The sequence below is a fragment of the Vidua macroura genome, chromosome 18 (genome assembly GCF_024509145.1).
Source record: "Vidua macroura isolate BioBank_ID:100142 chromosome 18, ASM2450914v1, whole genome shotgun sequence".
Lineage (NCBI taxonomy): Eukaryota > Metazoa > Chordata > Aves > Passeriformes > Viduidae > Vidua > Vidua macroura.
Window position 1 is genome coordinate 9867982 of NC_071588.1, and position 6568 is coordinate 9874549.

The following is a 6568-nucleotide window of genomic DNA, read 5'->3' on the forward strand; positions in this document are numbered from 1 at the left end:
TGTTTTTTTTTTTTTTTTTGCTTCTATTTGATTCCTGTAATTTAATTTTTATTGATTTCTGTTGTAGCAGAGGAGGGGGGAAGGTAGGGATGGGCTGAGCTTGAGCTGAGTTTGGGGCTGTGGCCTTGTCTGCTCCAAAACTGCCTGGGTCCCCCAGGGCCCTGCTCTCCTGGCGTCACCTTCCCATCAAGGCAGATTTCAAAGTGACCTTGGTGGCTGCTGGGGTGGCACTGGGAACCCCCAGTGAGGTGGAACTTCCGCCCTGTTCCCAGGGAAATGAGGTTGGTGGGAGGTGTTTGGCCCAGGGGAGGTGTGGGGTTGTGTCCCAGCCTCGGTGAAGGAAGGGAGATGCTTTGGGAACTGGAAACCAGGTGGGAAAATCAGCTCCAGAGCAATGATGAGATTGCAGTTGGGAAGCCCAACAGAAAGGTTGGCTCTGTGCAGCTGCTGGGCCAGGATCACCTCAGGAAGAGCATGGAAGGAGCTGAGGAGATGTCTCCAGCCTGGCCAGGATCACCTCAGGAAGAGCGTGGAAGGAGCTGAGGAGATGTCTCCAGCCTGGCCAGGATCACTGCAGGAAGAGCATGGAAGGAAAGGAGCCCAGGAGATGTCCCCAGCTTGGGGCAGGATCACCTCAGGAAGAGTGCGGAAGGAGTCCAGGAGGTGTCCTCAGCTTGGGGCAGGATCACTGCAGGAAGAGCATGAAAGGAACCCAGGAGATGTCCCCAGCTTGGGGCAGGATCACCTCAGGAAGAGTGCGGAAGGAGCCCAGGAGGTGTCTCCAGCCTGGCCAGGATCACCTCAGGAAGAGCATGGAAGGAGCCCAGGAGGTGTCCCCAGCTTGGGGCAGGATCACCTCAGGAAGAGCATGGCCAGGTGCTGGGAAGGAGCTGAGGATGTCCCCAGCCTGTCCCACATGGCAGGGACACCGAGGGACACCCTGCAAAGGCACAGAAAGGCAGCAGGATTGTTTGGGATACAGAAAGACGGGGTTGGCCGAAGAGGTGTTTAAAAGATGGTTTATTGCAAAATCAGTCTCGTGGAAGGGTGAGACTGAAAGGTTGTTACACCCAAAACCATCTCATTAGAAGCCTTGCATTAGAAGCCGTTATAATTCTAATTACAATGTCTTTTATAAAGTTCTTATCCAATCAGCACCTTCCACAAAGCTCATTAGCATCTTCATAACCAATTGCTAATTGCTGAGTTTTACACGATTTACAGCAATGCATCTTCTTCTATCCAATCACTTAACTACAGAAACTTACTGCTGTATCTTCTACTTTTTATCAACTCTATAACAAGTTCTATTGCTAAACTTTCATTGTATTCTACTCTCTTGGCTTATTTGTTCACTTATATGAGGCCTATTTCTACTTGCTTAGAACATATTTCTGCTGAAACTACAAATCTTTATTCCTATGTTCTGTTTCACTAGTCTATTCTAAAGCTTCAAGCCTTCTCCAAGGTCTCAGGTGAAACAGTGCATCCATCTCTACCTCGGAGCTTGTGTGTTGGAGGCCTTGGGAGCTCTCTGTGCTTGCATTTCCCCCACAGGATCAGTAGGGCCAATCCACAGAGAAATTCCCACCTTGCTGTCCCAGGGATGTGGGGCATGGGGGTCTTCTGGGCCTCTCCCAGCACTGCCTCCAATAAAACTTGCTTCTTTCTGCTTTTACTGTCTCATGCTTGCAAAACACTTTGTGACTGTCGGGTTAGACACAGCCAAAATGTGATGCTGGAGCTCGCTCTGGGTATCAGCAACATTTGTGGGCACAAGGAGAGGCAGGCACCATGTGTGGGGCAGGGCTGGGACCTCAGTTCTTGCAAAGCTTTTTGTCTGCATGGAGCCACCCCCAGGGAATCACCCAAACGTCGCATTAAATCACACAGAACACGCAGTGCTCCAAGATTGATGAGTAAATTGCATTTTGAGTCAAGGAACACAACAATTACGCTGTATTTAGCTGTCATCTGCATCGTGTTTTCCCAGCTTCGTTGTCCCACTGCTGAGCATGGAATCATCTAATCCCCATCGAGTGATTCCCATGGAATTAGAGGGGCAGTGGTTACCCTGTCAGTAAAGAGGTCTCCCCAGAAATGCCTGCCAGGCATCTCAAAGGGGATTAAGGAAAACTAAACTCCCATGGAAAATTACTTCTTAAGTGTTGGGAGGAAAGCCTCAAGCTTCCAGCTCCACTCATTTCCTCAGAGCTCCTCAGGTTTGGTTTTTGGCTCTTTGGGGTTATGCTGAGAGTCTGTGATGGGTTTTGGGGTTGGAAAACCCAGCAGATCCCTGAGGATACAGCCTTGTGGAGCCACATCGGTATGAGGAGCAGGGAGGCCATCAGCGGCAGAATCATCCCTTGGCACAGCAGTAAAACTGGGATCGAGGCAAAGAAAAGGTGGTGGGAGGATCCAATACAGCCTTTTCCTCCTCTTTTGAAGGAGTTTGTCAGCGTGGCATTCCCATGTGGCAATTCCATTTCCATGGGTAGGTCTGGGAGGAGTCAGGATGGGAAAGGAAAAGGTGATCCCAGCCTGGATGTGGATGTGCCTGTTCTACCTCGAGCTTCTACTTTTCCCCAGGTGGTCCAAAACAACACCAGGAGCTGTCAAGAAGGTTTTCCTCTCCCTTTGATTGTGATTCTATGTTCCAAAGAGCCTGATGTGATTTCTTTCATTTCTTTTCTTATGGATTTCTTTCTTAGCCAAGAATAATAATGCTGACAATAACAATAATGCTAAACAATAATCATGCTGATAACAAAATTAGGGGGAAAATTACATTTGTCAGTGGAAGAATTGAACAAAAGAGCTTGCAAAATTCACCCTAATCAGAGCTAAACTGGCAATTCTTCCCTGGGAGGGTGGTGAGCCCTGGCACAGGGTGCCCAGAGCAGCTGTGGCTGCCCCTGGATCCCTGGCAGTGCCCAAGGCCAGGCTGGAGGGGCTTGGAGCAGCCTGGGACAGTGGGAGGTGTCCCTGCCATGGCTGGATGGGCTTTAAGGTCCCTTCCAACCCAAACCATTCCATGATTCTTTAATAAGAAGCCTTGAAACTTGAGGAGGACCATCCCCAACCAATGCTCTGGTGGTTTTCCATAAACCCCAGTGAGGGTGTTGGGGGTGGGCTGGGCTGGGCTGCTCCTGCCCCAGGCCTGGGACAGCGATGATGGAACCAGAGCCCAGGAGAGCTGCGCCCCGGGGTGAGGAGGGAACTGGGCTCCAAAGGGAGCCAGAGGAGGAGGAGGAGAGCTGAGGTGGGGGAGAAGGCAGTGGAGGCCCATCCTCCCCACGAGCAGGGAATCTGGTGAGGAAAGGAGCCGTGGGACATCACCAGGCAGAAGGCAAACAGGCCTTTAGGGATGAAGCAGAATAAACAAGAGCAGGCTGAGCAATTCCTCGGAGCACCAAGCCCAACCCGTGCTGAGAACACCTTTGAAAGAGTGAGCAGCAATTCCAGGCTGTGGTCACAATGCTGTTTTTCCAGCTGCCTCCAGGGCTCAAACACTCCCTGCCGGGTACCTGGGGAGGATTTTGATGCCCTGAGAGGCACAGAGAGCTCTTTGTCTGCCCCTATCAATCCCTCCACATTTCAGGTTTCACCAGCCACAGTGCTGGGTGGGTTTTGAGATGACTTTTCCCCACCAGCAGCCCCCAAACCTGCACTGGTGAAGCTTTTCCTACAGGCAGGGATGCTGGAAGGGGCAAAGTCACCCCTCTGCTGCTCAGGCTGCTCCCACGGCAGAGCCAACCTCCCAAAAACTGCTGTTGTGCCTCGAGGGCTGAGGGAAAAAAATATCCCAAAGCCTCAGGATTCTTGTCCATAAATCCAGCCCACAATATCATAGATTTTACAGTGCTGCCAACTCTGACAATTTTATGATGGGTCTCATGTGATTTGCAAAAGTGTGGTTTAGTTTTTTCTCTTAAAATTTCCAGCTCCTGGAGACCAGTGAATATATCAGGTTCTCAAAGGATTCCGAGTCTTTCCCCCACTGCCCTGTTTTTGATTTTTTTGTTTGATTTTAGAACATACTGTAAAGTTGGAAATTTTACTGGAGAGAAAAGTGAGGCAGAGAAACCATGACTTGGGGAGGTGGGGCTAGAACTCATCATGGCTCCAAAAATACTTAGTTTGGGGGTTTTAAAATTTGATTGTTTGCTTTTAAAAAATATTTTTCTCTGTTAAAATCAATGCTTTTGCTGCATTACTTTTGACTAATAAAAATGACAAAGGTGAAGTGAGTGGCAAATGTTCAGAGAGTGGTTTGAATAAATTCCCACCCCCAAAGAGGGGCGATATTTCATTCACATTTAGATTTTACTCCTTCAGAATTCCCAAGGAAATTTTCCAACCTGAAGTCATTTCAGAGGGACACGTTTCACTTGAACCCATCACACCCAGGGACTCCAATATCTCCTACTTCCTTTTTTTGGTTGAAACAAATCCTTCACACTCAGTGCCTGGTTCTGGCTGTGAGGTTTGGAGACTTTGCCCTGCACCTGTAAGGACTCAGCTACAGAAGGGTGGATTTAAAAGTGTTCCTGAGATAAAAAAAAGCAAGAAATAAAGGTACAACATCTTCCACAGTCGATGAGAAGGGCTGGTTTGAACATCCTGGCTCAAACTTCTCCTGAGAACACCTGGGAAAAGCCCCTGGCTGCCTTGGGGACAATCCCAAGGTTTCCTACCAGCCCCATTCGCCCCTGGATGAGCCCTCTGGGCACAGGGATAAAGGCAGGGGGAAGAGGAGGGTGGGGTTTTGAGGAGGTTTTGCATCAGCTCCTTGTAGAGATTCTGTTGGGAGCACAAGTGAGTAAAAGGAAAAAAAGAAAAAAAGAAAAAAAAGGATGTGGTGAGAATGTGGGAATTGGTCACTGTGGATGTCACCTGGGCACTGCTCTCCCCCAGGAGTGTTTGCTTCTACTAGAGCTGAAGAAAGGAGCCTCAGGGCAAAAAGTCTTGCTTGAATTATGAACAGAAAGTACAGCTCTAAGGTGGGAGGGAGGAAGAGGCAAACATGGTGAGTCCTTCAACAGCAGGGGACTGAGGGCTTGGGGGGTACCTGTATCCATAAATGTGGTTTTGTTGTCTAAGGTCAAACCAGATTATTATTATTATTATTATTATTATTATTATTATTATTATTATTATTATTATTATTATCATTATTATCATTATTATCATTATTATTACTACTACTACCACTACTACTATTACTATTACTATTATTATATTCCAATACTAAATTATTAAAATAATTTAATATTTTAATTATTTAATCATATTTCATTATATTTTAATAATGCATTTTAATAATTTAATATTTATTTAAATTATTATAATATTTTCGTTAATAATTTTTATTATTATTAATTATTATTGCTGTTGTTGCAATTATCTGCTGCTGTAGATCATTTGGTGGGAGGTGCCATGTGGAGAATGCCTCTAGCAATGTGTCCCCGTGGTGCTGTGCTGATGTCCCTGTCACTGACCCGAAATCCATCACTATTTCCCTTCAGCTTTCCCTCAGAGCTGCACTGCCACAAATCAGGAATTTGTTTGCTGCCCCTGGGTCTTCCCATTCTCCTGCAAAAGCCATGAGATGGAATCCCAGTTCCTCTTTTCCTGCTCCTGGTGTGTGGAATTCCAGTTCCTCCTCTAAAATCCCACTGCTGCCTGCCTTGGTGCTCCTGCAGCCAAGGGTGCAGCTGATCTTTGTCCGTGCTTGGCTCCTGCTCCACTCGTCCTGCACAGCTTCTTCCCAGCTGGTGCCAGAGGTAGGGCTGTGCCTTGCAGCTTGGGGGAGTTCCCCAGTTTTTTGGGATCCATCTGAGCAGCAGCTCTGCCTTCCAGTGTTTTGCTCCCTGAACTGGGTGTCCTGTCCCATCATCCCAGTCGTCAATAAATGAACTTATTCCAAATCATTGGTGCCAATACCGATGGTTGAGGGATGCTGCTTGTGGCCAACCACCACCTGGGATTTTGGCTGCTACAGATCCCCCTTGGCATCTGTTGGCCCAGGAAACGTTCCACCCCCTCTGTTGTCTATTCACCCAGTCCCTGCCTCATCAGTTTGCACTTGGAGATCTCTGTTAAAGGCAGTTTCAGGTCCTGGTGTTCATCAGGAACTCACACTGGGGAGTGCCCCAGCACTTCCCATCTCTGGAGCACTGCACACCTGAGATGTCTGCCTGCAACTTCTTCATCAGAGCTTTCAAATAGAAAAGAAGTGGCCCACAAACACCCAGGATGGCTTTTGTGTGGAGAAAGCAGGCCCAGCTGGAGCCTGGTTACAAAGATGGGTAGAAGGATGAATTTGGGGCTGTTCCAGTAGTGCTGCCTCCCCTGCCTGGACAGGGAAGGAGAGGTAAATCCAGACTTGGAGAGCTTTTAACTGAAGGCAGAGGATCCTGCGGACATGGGATGTGGGATCTGTGCTGCTGGGACAGTGTGGAGCTGCTCAGGGAGTCAGGAGAGAGATTGGCTCTGCACAGACACTTTACAGGGTGAGCGAGAGCCCCAGTATTGATACTGGGGTGCTGCCAGTCGAGGTGACAAT